General features: G+C 39.5%; 1 long non-coding RNA gene across 1 annotated transcript; it reads left to right on the forward strand.

Annotated features, from left to right (window-relative positions):
- Nucleotides 1-329: 329 nt before the first annotated feature.
- On the forward strand, nucleotides 330-12,154 carry LOC138925081 (uncharacterized). Its single transcript, XR_011440771.1, has 4 exons — nucleotides 330-1,183; nucleotides 3,912-4,011; nucleotides 5,371-5,486; nucleotides 12,072-12,154. It is a non-coding gene; the product is annotated as an uncharacterized lncRNA (long non-coding RNA).
- Nucleotides 12,155-14,671: the final 2,517 nt, after the last annotated feature.

Here is a 14,671-nt window from a genome sequence, read left to right on the forward strand (position 1 = left end):
CATTGACGGTTATTACGGAAAGAATAGAGAACATCAGTTACATGCAGTTAAAGGAGTTAAACGTGCTTCTAATACGATACATAAGCCTGTTAATTACATGTTTCAAATCCTATATATTTTTCTCTTCTTGATCTCTTAATTCTGAAAGAGATCACTTTAATTTGTCATTTTCTTGAGTAACATATCCTGAAGTTAGTATATATCCTGAGGATATGTTAGCTGCAAAAAGAAGTATAACGTTTTTTCACCAGATACTGTAAGTTTTGTCCATGTATATATCCTTGACCCATTTTCATGCTATTAACTTTGAATTTTATTGTGTTTTATATTACTATTTCACATCTTTATTTTTGTTAATATTTACCTGTCTGTGTCTATTGGTTAACTTTAACACTTCCACGTCACTTGATTTTAGGAATACTTCTTATATTAAGATATGCTTTGATTTATTCCTGCTATACTTCTTTGTGTGTGTTTGTTTGTAAGATTGATCACCTTTTCTTTGTTCCTTTTCTTCCTTCTAGCGTAGCATTTTGTAACCCTGGAGGCATACTAGAATCACCTAGCAACCTTTCAGAAACAATTTGATGCCTAAACTTTACCCCAGAACCTCAGAGGAGGAGAGTGTTCTCAGTGTGTAAAAAGATTCTGATATGCAGTCAGTGTTGGAAACCCTAGAGTCTACTATTTCTGTTCCTGCAATGCTTCCCCTTAAAGTCTCAACAGTCGCATTTAAATTTATAGTTTTCTATCAATGAATAGACTGAAACAGTTGTGGCAGTCAAGGTAAAATCAGAGAGGCAGAACTAAGAGTGATAGAGAATAAGGGACTCATAGGGATTCAGTCTCAGGCAGTTGTGTTTGCTGGCGGAGCAATCTGTGGCCCTGCCTCTGGTGTCCGGCCTGAAGTCATTGTAGGTTAGCCACACCAGCAGTTGGGAAGGAAGGCTGAACAAGAACAGAAGCAGAGACAAACTGGAAACCTCTAGGAAGAAAAAATGGAGGCTGCATCTGTCTCTCATTACTTTACCTTAGATGACTTGGATGACCTGAAGCCTGCGGGCGTAGCTGGCACTCTTGGCTTAGAACTACACGTATGTTTGGGCCAGGACTCAGAGAAGTTGGAGGAAATGTGGCAGGAGCTGGAGGAGCCATAGGCCGGGTGCTGCCCCACACCAACAAGGTGAGCCAGGAGATCAGCAACAATGTGCACGAGGTACGCAGTGCCTGGCACCCTCCACCAGTCTTCCAGAGTGTAAGAAATATGGCCGCTGCTTTCCTTCTGACTAACAAATCTCAAGCAAATTTCTCTTGTGGTCAACTGCATCGCAATTCTGACTCTAACTACTAGGAGTTAGAGGCTTAGTCCTCTAGGAGACTGCCCTCATTTCAGACACCAACCACAAACTCAGAGATTCCCAGGCCACCCGCACTTCTGACCAATTGGTTACAAACTTGGGGGTTCCCACTAGCCCCTTCAGATTTTATAAGTCACTAGAGTGATTCACAGAACTCAGGAAGGAGCTATACTTATGGTTGCACTTTTATTACAGCAAAAGGATATAAATCAAAACAGACAAAAGAAGAGATGTATAGGGTGGAGTCTGGGAGGGTCTCCAATGGGAAGCTTCCATGTCACCTCCCCATGGAATCAGGATGCATCATCCTCCTGGCACATCAGTGTGTATTACCAGCCAGGAAGCTTATCCAAGCTCTGTGTCAAGTTTTATTGGGTTTCATTACACAGGTATGATTGCTTGAATTCTTGGCCATAGATTGAACTCGATTTCTAGCCCCATTCCCTCCCAGGACGTCAGACTGATATCATGTGGCTCAAAGCCTCAATCCTCTAATCACATGGTTGCTCTTTCCAGTATGGCCAGCCCCCATCTTGAAACTGTCTAGGGGCCCACCATCAATAACGAAGGCACTCCTATCACTTGGGAAATGCCAAGAATTTAGAGGTTCCCTCCCAGGAACCGGGAACGAAGGTCAGTCAAATTCCTTACACTACAACACCAACTCTAAGTGGGAACTAGACAGAGAAGGGAATTCTGGGAAACAGTTCCCTTTAGCTAACGATGACACAGTACAAAACCACCCCAGCAGTATTATGTCTGACTCCCCTGCATGCCACCAAGAGAATACCTGTAACATACTTCTACTTTCCCTGCTGTCCTCTCCCACCGCAGCTACAGACCTCCTCCAATACTTTATCACAATCACTTAGATTTTAGTTTCAGATTGCCATTAATATTTTTAAATATTATCCCTTCTCTTGACAAGGAGTTATTTCTTAACTCCTTATTTATTATACTATATTGTAACTTTTTATAACTATAGATTTATTATATTGTATAATATTTGAAATAAATAAAAAAATATTTAAAATTTCACACGTCTAAGGAGAAAGCTGGATTACCTGAGAAATTTAAAACGATGTATATCATATTTGCTTTGGGTCTTGGTATATTTACATGTAGATGGGAATGACTTTTTCCCAACAGATAACATTTATTGAGCGTTCAACTTATGACTGTTTTGCAGAAGAGAAAGTTAACTTAGAGAATTTAGATAACTTCTCCGAGATGACACAGTGGTGGAGACTCGATTCATAGCCAGTCAGTCTGATCCCAGAGATCAATCAAGCTTTTAACTATTCTTGTTTTACTCATGTGTGACAGCACCAAAGATAGATCAAATGTTTGGAATTCTTGCATTTCACATTTAAAATGAGAAATTATTTATTTTTATAATTTTGGTATTTTTTTCTTTCTGTAAATAATAGTAAAACGATGCCAGCGAGGGGCCGGCTCAGTGGTGCAGTGGTTAAGTGTGCACGTTCCGCTTCGGTGGCCCAGGGTTCGCAGGTTCGGATCCTGGGTGTGGACATGGCACCGCTTGGCAAGCCATGCTGTGGCAGGCGTCCCACATATAAAGTAGAGGAAGATGGGCACGGATGTTAGCTTAGGGCCAGTCTTCCTCAGCAAAAAGAGGAGGACTGGCAGTAGTTAGCTCAGGGCTAATCTTCCTCAAAAAAAAAAAAAAAATGCCAGCGATATAACTGCTTCTGCCACAATTACAGTTGTAGATAGTTTTTATTCTCAATAAATGAAAAAATCAAATTGGATAGAATCTTTATTATATTTATCTTAATATTTGTTTTTGAAATACAAAGACCTATTGATACACCATTTAAAATGTGTTTATTAGTGTTACTTTAAAAATTTTTTATTTCTTTGAATAGATTTGCATGGTTCAAAGCTAAAACTGTATTAAAAGGTGTATGTTGAGAAGTCTTGCACCCACTCCTGTCCTGTCCCTTCCACCTCATTAACTACCAGATCCCAGTAAGGAACCACTTTATTAGTTTGTGTCCTTCAATTATTTATTTATTTTTTTCGCTGGGATAGATTTGCCTTGAGCTAATATCTGTTGCCAATCTTCCTCCTCCGTTTTTTTCCCCTCCCCAAAGCCCCATTACATAGTCGTATACTCTAGTTGTAAGTCCTTCTAGTTCTTTTATGTGAGCCACTGCCACAGCATGGCTACTGAAAGACAGGTGTGGTTCCACGCCCGGAACCAAACCAGGGCTGCTGAAGCAGAGCACGCCAAACTTTAACCACTAGGCCATCGGGGCTGGCTCCAATCATTTCTTTATGAAAATATATTTTCATTTTCCCTCTTTTCTTTCATATGTTGCTTTTTTGCACTTAACAATATAACCTGGAGATCTTGATTTGTGATTATTTGAATGCAGTGTGTGTGTGTGTGTGTGTGTGCGTGCGAGGAAGATTGGCCCTGAGCTAACATCTGCTGCCAGTCTTTCTCTTTTTGCTTGAGGAAGATTGTTGCTGAGTTAACATGTGTGCCAATCTTCCTCTGCTTTTTCATATGGGATGCCACCACAGCATGGCTTGACAAGTGGTGCTAGGTCTGTGCCATGGATCTGAACCTGCAAACCCTGGGCCGCCAAAGTGGACTGTGTGAACCCAACCACTACACCACCAGGTCAGTCCCTTGAATGCAATTTTTACATACCTGTTAAAGAACATCCTTCAGCAAATTTGCAGAATTATTATGATTTTTATGTGCCTTATTACCTTGTTTTATTTCAACATCAGTGCACCTTATAATTTCTTTTTAAACAAATATAATAAGTATAATGTTTCTCAGATGCATTAATATTTCTTTGTTTAAGAAACAGAGGCTGGCCCAGTTCCTGTTGGTGAAGGTAAAAATGTATGTATCTCATTAGTTCCCAGTTATGTAACAAACCACTCCAAAACCCAGTGGCTAAAAAAAACAATCATTTGGCCAGGACTCAACTGGGCTGGCTCTTCTTTGCTTCACTTAGCATTTGAGGTGACTCAGATGGGGACTGGAGGATCCAGTTTGAAGATGAGAGGTGCTGAAATACCCACTTTGAAGATGACTGACTCACACAGCTGTCAAGATGGTGCTGGCGATTGGCTGGGGGCTCAGGCAGGGCTGGAACCCGGGTGCTCTGGTTCCTCTCCATGTGGGCCTGCTTGGGCTTCCTTTCAGCATGGTGGCTGGGATCCAAGAGCGAGCATCCCAAGAGAGCAAGGTGGAAGTATATGGCATTTTACGATCTAGCTTGCAAATCACTTCTGCTATACTCTGTTGGTCAAGGCAGTCACAGTGGTCCACCCATGTTCAAAGAGAGGGGCCACAGGGCCCACTGAGCAATCAGAGGAGTTTGAAGGTCATACTGCAAGAAAAGAATGTGGAACAGAAGCTATTGTTATGACCATCTTTTAAAAATTTAATCTGCCACACCATTCTTCCAGGAGCTGAATTCTGCCAACAATACCACTAAAAGCAACTACTATTGTTCCTTTCTAGCAATTCAATGTTTAATTTTTTCTCATTTAAGTGCTTAATCCATTTAGATTTTATTCTGGTGTAAATTGTAAAGTCAATTGAATTTTTTTCCAGACTTTTTTCTACCCAGTTGCTGACAATATTATTAACCCATCTTTTCCTCTCTTATATGAAATGGTGTCATTATCATATTCTAAATTCCTCCATTGTATTAGGTCTATTTCTGGACTGTATAGTCTATATTTAAATGTCTGGCTATTCATGCCCTAAAACCTAACTATTGCAGGGCTAGTTTCTCCCCCAACCCATCATTTTTCTTTTTCAGAATTTTGCTGGCTAATTCTTTCATGCTTATATTTCTATGTGAACTTTATAATCACCTTGTCTAGTTTTAAACCAGTCTATTGGTATTTCCATCAAAATAGTAATTATTTTTTAGTTTATTTTTTTTTGTGAGGAAGAGTGGCCCTGAGCTAACATCTGTGCCACTCTTCCTCTATTTTATGTGGGATGCCACCACAGTGTGGCTTGATGAGCGGTGCTAGGTCTGAAACTGGAATCTGAACCTGAGAACCCGGGCCACTGAAGCAGAGCACGCGACCTTAACTGCTATGCCACCAAGCGGGCCCCTCAAAACGGTAATTATTGATTTTTAAATTAATGTTATTAATGAGTTTGCATATTTTTGCCTCTTTGTATCAGCCAATTATATTTCTTTATGAATTGTCTGTTCATATCCTTTGTCCATTTTCCATTAGGGTTTTGATTCTTATTATTGACCTGTGAAAGCTTTTTGTATTTAAGAATACCAGAGCTTTGTTTAAAATGTTTCTTGTGTTTTCTCCAATCAGTTAATTTTGCTTCTGATGTTTTTTAAGTCTTAAAATAAATAATAAACATGTGTTGGTGCTGGCCCAGTGGCGCAGCGGTTGAGTTCGCACATTCCACTTCTCAGCATCCTGGGGTTCGCCGGTTCGGATCCTGGGTGTGGACATGGTACCGTTTGGCAAAAGCCATGCTGTGGTAGGCGTCCCACATATAAAGTAAAGGAAGATGGGCATGGATGTTAGCTCAGGGCCAGGCTTCCTCAGCAAAAAGAGGAGGATTGGCAGTAGTTAGCCCAGGGCTAATCCTCCTCCAATAATAATAATAATAATAATAATAAACGTGTGTGTGTTTGTATCTGTGCATGCACGTGCGCGGGTAGGGGGAGTGAAAGCTAACGATCTTTTCTTACGTGGTTTATTCTGCTATTTGAGATTTATATATTCTTTCTCTACTCCAAAATAAATGAAACACTTTTTTCACGATTTTTTGACTTTGCTTTTATATTTACCTGTTTAATCCATTTAAAATTTATTTTAGTATATTGTATGAAGTTCTGATTGAACTGTTTTTTTCCCTAGTCAGTTTCTCCAACACTATTAAACAAATGCCTTATTTAATTATTTTTTCAGAATTCAAAATATGATCAAGAAAAGACTATGTTTCAAGTCTGAAGAAAAATCCAATATTGATTTTGACTGTGATCGTGTGAAGCCTGTAAACTAATGTAGGATGTGGCCTGAATGTGAAATGATTTGTTGCAGAGTGTAAGCACAAGTCACAGGCATAAGTCCTCTAGTTTATATTTTAAGAAGGTAGAGCCTTCTGCCAAATTTGATGATCTATAAGTTTTTGTGTTTTTTTGAGGAATATTAGCCCTGACCTAACATCTGCCACCAATCTTCTTTTTTGCTGAGGAAGACTGGGCCTGAGCTAACATCCCTACCCATCTTCCTCTACTTTATATGTGGGACGCCTGGCACAGCGTGGCTTGCCAAGCAGTGCCATGTCCGCACCCAGGATTCGAACCCGCGAATCCTGGGCTGCTGAAAGGGAACATGCAAACTTAACCGATGCACCACCGGGCCAGCCCCTCACATAATTTTTTCTAAAGAAATAAATAGGTGATTAGTGTCAGAGCAGCCCCTAAAACCAAATAACCTAAAAACAAAGAGTCAACTTAAACAGGGCAGTGGGAAAAGCCCAGTGCCGAAAAGTTCATTGGACATATTTATAGTTCTGTTTTCTGTCTCACTCAACTGACTCTTCTAGAAACATAACACAAAAGAAGGAATGGAAGGATAGTGGTTTTTGAATTGCGAAACATCCTGTTTTCTGTTTGTTATGCCCCTTGGGGAATTTTAAGAAGAGCCTAAAAAAAAAAGTTTCTATTAAAACAAAACATTCTCAAATATCTGCCAAAATGTATTTTCTCAGGGAGAAGCAAATGTAATAAATACTAATAAATGGTTATAATAAATAGTTAATACTAAATAGTTGTCATTTATGGAGAGTTTATAATGTGGCAGGCGCATATGCTGATTAAATCTTCACAGCAGCTCTAAAAAGTAGGAAGTAGTTGTTGCTTTCATTTTATAAGCGAAGAGAAAGAGATTGACACAGTTCTCGTGACGAGCCCACGGTCACACAGTGGTAGAGGCAGCTTGAATGCAGACCTTTCTGCTTCCCAAACCCATGCTCTCAAACACTCCAGCAGCACACCTTCTGCTTCTTTTTTTCCAGATGAAGTGTTTCACTTTGGCAATAACTGTTTAGATGTGGCCAAAAAAGTGATAATTTATTAATTGTTTTATGTCTGTAATTTTTCAGTCCACATCCTTTCTCCTCAAAATGCAATTCACAGACTATTTTAAGGTCAACGGAGAATCAGAAGATAGGAAATGGAAGATGTCTTCCTGTTCAGAATATTTAGGATTAGTAACCAAAGTGTTCTCTAAAGTGAAGCATGTATTTCTTACTGCTTTTATAGGAAGCCAAATAGATAAAATAAATTCCAACAATGAAATAGTACGGAGGAGTTCACAGAGTCTGCATTTAAAGCAATACTTAAATTTAAAAGTACCACTTGGATAATTTTTGTAAAATAAAATGAATTTGTGCAATTAGGTGAAAGAAACAGGTCATGAAAATTTTTCGTTGTGGCAGGAGGTGACTAAAACTCCAAGGTAAATGCTAAGCTCTGAAGACCGTCTGATTTCATGAACATGCTTCTGGTGTATTAGTTTACTCTTATTTGTTGTTAATAACAATTTAAAAAGTACAGAAAGCCCATTTGATTTAAGCTGATTATGCAATTTTCCCAGCAATTATGTTTACACATGAAGTTTGCTTGTTGTTGCAAGATTTCTCCCCTTTCAAAACTACATACTGAGTGTTATGCTTATTTAAAATTTAATGCAAGAGTTTGAAGATGGTACTTAATTTACTACGTAGAAATAAAGTTACCGTTGTCAGCACTTATGTTTGGAAAATTTTGTCAGGGTAATTTAATTATTTTAGAAAACAGTGATCATTCAAAGGAGATTTCACCTGGTAAAATGATAATTCTAAGGCTTGTCCCAACAGCTGTGCTTCTGTGTTTTGTTCTTCCAGAAACTTCTGCATACATCCTTACCTGCTTCACTCCTCTCTCCACTGCTTTCCCTTTCATTTCTTGAAGATTTTCTTTATCAGTGGCAGTGCAGTCTTTACTCTTAACAAACTTGTCTGCTCCTTTACTCCTTTCCTTCTGCTCTCTCCAAGGTATCAAGAAAGAACCTTTATTACCTGCTTTGTCAACTTGCAATTTTCTTGTTTCTTAAGCTGCAGCAGAATTTTGTGCTCTAATGACCAAATACAGTGACATCTTTCAGACCTCATCCTCAATTTGAGACTAATGACCTCACACCTTTGTGCAAACGTTTTCTTCCTTTATTTTCTGTAACGCTGCATTTTCTTGAACCTCTTCCTAACATTTTGACCAACAGTTATCTGTTTCTTTCTGAATTCCTTTCTTCACTCATGCTTTAAATATAGGCCATCTCCCAAGCGAGTTCTGTAGGGGTTAGGAATTGTGTTAGGTCATAAAAAACAGAGGCTCAAAATAGTGGTTTAACAAAGTAGAGATTTTTCTTTCACCAAACCAAGTTTCTAGCTAGTATGGAAGCTCCTCCAAGTCACCATGCATGGAGAGACCAAGGTTGCTCCGATCTTTCCGCGTCACCATCCTCACCACCATTCCCAGGCTCAAGATCACATCATGTTCCAGGACAGATGCCGGCGCTGCAGCCACCGTGCCAAAATTCCAGATATCGGGAAGGATGAAAAACACCTCCCAGTTACATCAATACCTTTCAAGACACCTTTTGGAAATCTGATAACATCATTGGCTAGAACTTATTCACATGACCACACCCCGCCACAAGGATGGCAAAGTGCCCTGTTATTAATGAAGAAAGAGAGAAGCGTATTTGATAGGTAATGACCAGTCTCTGCCACAATCTATTTTCTCAAATGCTGGCTACATGATCAGAAATGATCAGTTTTGGGGCCGGCCTGGTGGCGCAGTGGTTAAGTTTCAAGGTTCCACTTCGGCAGCCTGGGGTTCGCCGGTTCAGATCTGGGGTGTGGACATGGCACCGCTTGGCAAGCCATGTTGTGGTAGGCGTCCCACATATAAAGTAGAGGAAGATGGGCACGGATGTTAACTCAGGGTCAGGCTTCCTCAGTAAAAAGAGGAGGATTGGTGGCAGATGTTAGCTCAGGGCTAGTCTTCCTCAAAAAAAAAATAAACAATACCAACGATTTACTTATACTATTTATTAAGCACCTACCATGTGCCAGGTATTGTCTTCCCTTTACACATATGATCTCAAAATTTTACAATAATTCTTCAAATGAATTTGTGCTGTTACGGCTTTAAAGATAAGGGACATTAGTCTCAGAGATTAGAGTCAGCTAGTTTAAGGAGATATCGATAGAAATTAGCTGAGATGGGGTTTGAATTCAGTTGGTTTGTCTCCGAAGCCTATTGTTGTTTTCATTACACACGGCCCACGTTGAATGTTCGTGCTCATATTCTTTCATCCAATACTTATTTAGACTGCTCTAGATCGATGTCATAATTTTCAGTGGCATTTACATTGGACTATTCAGAATTGTGTAACTGTCTACATTTGGCTGCAATGACAATTATTAATTGATTCAAGCTTTTATCAAGACACCTAGAGATCACCAGGTAAACTGGTCACACAGGGAGGTGGTTTATCAGCAGCCTGTGGGCGCATATGAGGTCACACTGACCGAAACAACTCAAACGTAACTCTCCCATGCCCTCCACTTGAACAACACAGGACCTCAGCAAAGGCCCGAGAAGCCTCCTGCCCAGGTATTCCTAGGGTTCCCAAACAAGTCCACTCCCCAGGGCACTGCCTTTGCACTGGGTTGCCCATGTCGAATTTCTGTCCCAAATTTTAAAATTTTTCTCCACCTTTTTTATGGAGAAATAAGAGAGGCCAGTCGCAAGAGGCCAGGACTATTATACCAGGGGTACTTCTTCCACATGGAAGCAAATATCGGGAGTGAGAAGGAACTTTCCTCTCTACTCCCCATCCCTGCTACCGCCTAGCTTCAGTTTTGTCTTTTTTCCCCCCTTCTTCTTCTTTTCCCCAAAGCCCCCCAGAACATAGTTGTATGTTCTAGTTGTGGTCCCTCTGGTTGTGCTGTGTGGGATGCCACCTCAATATGACCTGATGAGTGGTGCCATGTCCACGCCCAGGATCCAAACCAATGAAACCCTGGGCTGCCAAAGTGGAGTGCACGAACTTAATCCCTCGGCCCCGGGGCCGGCCCCAGTTTTGTCTTTTTTTATTTTGTTGTGCTAGAGGAGAACTCAAGCAGTGTTGTGTGATGCCATTATCCTATGTTCTTTTTATTGAAAGAGTTCTTTTAGAATACCTGCAGCCTCTCTGTTCTCCATAGGACTTAGACATGAGTCGAGTAGGGACTAAGGCAGGAGACAAATCCACGTGCTAGACACTGTGCTGTCAGAATTATCCTTTTTCTCCCTCTGACTTAGCTTTTGTGCTCCATTGTGCTCTGTTTCTGGCTGCTTCTTCCTTTAGCTGAGTTCTCTCCCAGGAGACTCCTTACTCTTTCAAGAAACAGACTTCTGGTAGGTCTGCTTCCCCAGTTTGTTCAATATGCGCAAAGATGTACAAATCAAGCTGAGAATCTTCTTTATGTGCTCATTAGGTTTAAAAATTTGCAAAAACTAGGATTCTCAAGGTTGGCATGGACCTCTAGCTGACGTTTTTAGGCAGCTTGCAATCTCCGTCCCTCCCATAGCTTCAGCTGTTCTCTCTGTGCAGATGACTTCCAAGTTCATGTGTTTATTCCTGCCCTCTTTCTAGCTGGCTGCTGGATATCTCTGTGTAGTTGTCCCCCTCAAAGGGCAACTTGGACCTTTCTAAAACTGAACTCATCAACTTACCTGTTCTTCCTGCAATTTGTTCTCTCCACTGGCTTTCTGTCTTATTTTAAAGGCTAATCATCCTCGTTGCTTAGATCCAGGATATTCTATCTGGGATATTCTTATCTACAATATCTGTTGACAAAGTTCTCTCCTTGCAGAATCTAATCCAATTTCCATCCTCCTGTATCTCTTTGGTCAAAATGAATCCCTTTCCACTATATTCCCACAGCACTCTACAATTTTTTTCTTTTTTTTTTTTTTGGTGAGGAAGATTGGCCCTGAGCTAACATCTGTGGCAATCTTCCTCTATTTTATATGTGGGACACCACCACAGCATGGCTTGATAAGCAGTGTGTAGGTCCGCGCCTGGGATCCAAACCCATGAACCTGGGCTGCCAAAGTGGAAGGCATGAACTTAACCTTTATGCCACAAGGCCAGCCCTCTATAATTCTTCAGAGCATTGGCACAATCTTCCTGGTATTAAATTTTGTATCTCCTGATAGGCTTACAGAAATAAATTAAGTGAACACTTACTATATATTAGATATTCTATATGTTTTGTTTAATCATCATACAACCCATTTTACAGATGGAAAAATTAAGGCTGTTTTCTTATCTGCAAAACAAACAACTCTAAACTCAAAATGAATCACCTTATTCTTAGATATTCACTATCTTAATATATTAAATACCTATAGTGTCTGGTATAATAAATATCAGCGTAATGTATTTTGAACTGAATTATTGTGTTTGTTGTACTGAATTGAGATAAAATGCCATTAAAATTTCATGAAAACCTTCAGGGTGTTCAGTGTGTACAAGGTGTACTTTGAAGATTATAAGTTTGGCTTCTATTTTTACTCTAGATTTTTTACAGTGATAGAAAGTAAAGGCAAAGATTTATCATCCTTTATTCCTCCCCAGACCACTAGAAGGAAGTAAACAGCAGTTATCAGTTATCAGCAGTAAACCTGATGTCAACACGTCTCAGGAGAAAGTTTCAGAAAGCAGGAAAAGAAGAAATATTATCATCAACCAGTAAGTATTCATGAGGTACCTACAGCCTATTTAAAATGTTTTATAAACTGTAGGACAGTTTGCAGTGTGAGATAATCTCATTACTTTGTCACTACTAATTAGTACCAATACCATTAGTATACGGCTCTGTGCTAGTCCTGTAAAAGTATAAAAATAAATGGATTCTGGAAATTAAAGTCCAGTGTAATACGATGGTGATAAAGCATATCAGATAAAGCTCACTCGGAACATAATTGTAACAATGTTAGGTTTATGAACTCACTGTAACAGTTAACAGGAAGAACCAGGAGCCTCTCTTAAGAGGGAGTAGGGAAGGGCTTTTTAAAAATAGGGTTTGGGATAATTCTGAAGAGGAGCCAGAGGGAGTGGGGATCACCTCTAGATTGACTATCACAGTAATCTTTGTTCAGGAGGTGAGAGGACAAAGCAGGGTTGGGGAAGTCCCGGTAAGAAAGCAGCAATTAAAAAGACAAAATTAAAATCCATGCAAATATTTATAATAGCCAAAGGGTAGAGGCAACTCATGTGTCCTTGACTGATGAATGGATAAACAAGGTGTGCTAGGTACATACATGCAATGGAATATTATTTAGCCTTAAAAAGGAAGGAAATTCTGATATGTGCTACGATATGGATGAACTTTGATGACATTATGCTAAGTGAAAGAACCCAGACACAAAAGGACAAATACTGTATGATTCCACTGATATGAAGCACCCAGTGTCATCAACTTCACAGGGATAGAAAGTAGAATGGAGGTCGCAGGGGCTAGGAGGGGGATGGATGGAAGTGGGGAGTTAGTGTTCAACGGGTATGGAACTTTCTGTTTGGGAAGAGGAAAAAGTTCTGGAGATGGATGGTGGTGATGGTTGCAGAAAAATGTGAATGTACTTAATGCCACTGAACCGTACACTTAAAAGTGGCTAAAGTGGTAAATTTTATGTTATGTATATTTTACCACAATTTAAAAAAGAATTTAAAAAGCAGTAGTGATTTCTCAAAAAGGGGAGGGTTTGTGTGCCCTTGGCCATGTCCTGTTAGAAACACTGTCATAGATTCTGTTAGAACCGTCACAGTCTGACTACCAGCAGTGTTGAGAAGCTGACTCAGGGTCCTGTTTCCCTAGAAACTACAAAGTTAAGATAAATGTGGAATGTTGTGTCTGAGAACATTTTATCTGAATCTCTGCCCCTAGGTTGGAAATTGAGGCAGCTTCTCTGTGTCAAAGTGAATCACATGGCTCAGATTCCTTATATAAGAGGAGATGGTGCATTCTACTAAAATGACTTCAGAGAGCAGAGCTTATCTGAGCCTATGATTTTAGAAAACAAGATTTCTTGCTACTATGCCCCTGATGTTAATTAACAAAAGCAGTTTTTACAGCTTCACAACAGAATTGAAAAAGCAACGTCTCTGACCAGAGTGGTGTGGCTTGGAGATAGATTCTGCTAAAAAAAAGAAAAAGGAAAGAAATGATCGAGTCCACTGTGGGCTGAGGTTGCTTTCAGATTCTAGGTCCCTTACTCTCTTCCTCTTTACATGGTTTGAATTTGTGAATTTGGTGCATACATTGCTCTGCCTTGGGATATATCTTTAAGATTACCAATCTAATGATATTATACACAAAACCCAATAAACTATACATCTCCTTACATTGTGACACCACTCATCGAAAATGAGTCTTTATTGTTATAATAAAAGTACATCACTATCAAAACTGAAGTTTCAAAACTGTCCACACATAAAATTATGATCATAAATTTTCAGGATATAAGTTCTTAAATGTAAATAGCATTTTCTAAGTTGTAAATTGTCACAAAACTGATCCATGTTTCAGGAGTAACTTTGAAAACAAAAGGTGTTTTTTGAAATTTAAAGAATAATAATACTTTAGGAGAATGATAAAAAAACGAATTAAAGTTTTCTATACTTCAACTGATTCTACTTTCTATAAATCAAGTTTAGAACTAAGAAAAAACTAAAGAAGAAATGTAGACTATTTCTTATAAAGCAGGCTATAAATAAAAAGCTTTGGCAAAACAGTGTGACTCATCAGGCAAAGCAGTTACAATATACACACATTGTGCACAACATAAGTCTTGATATGTATACAATGTGTGCACACGATTTGATTACCTTTCAAAGACAGTTTCTCTGGCAGGTGGTGGGGTAGGTACACCAAAGGAGCTGAAGGCGGAATCCAGTACACTACACACTATCCTTACAGCTCTAATTAGGCAACAAAGTTTCTCTCTCACAAAACCAGCTCAGCAGGTATGAATTACTACCAAACTCTGTAATTACTGGCAATATGGCTTCCAGAAAAATACATAGAGGATATAATTCCAGGAGGAGACCAATGTTTGTGACACAGTCACATCCTGCACACAAACTTGCTACTAAATAGCCAAGTTTTAAGAGACTCAGGCAATTTGACACTCCAGGATCAAAAGGTCCTGTTGGTGGCCATCTCTACTTGCTGAAAT

The sequence above is a fragment of the Equus caballus genome, chromosome 7 (genome assembly GCF_041296265.1).
Source record: "Equus caballus isolate H_3958 breed thoroughbred chromosome 7, TB-T2T, whole genome shotgun sequence".
In the NCBI taxonomy this organism is placed as follows: domain Eukaryota; kingdom Metazoa; phylum Chordata; class Mammalia; order Perissodactyla; family Equidae; genus Equus; species Equus caballus.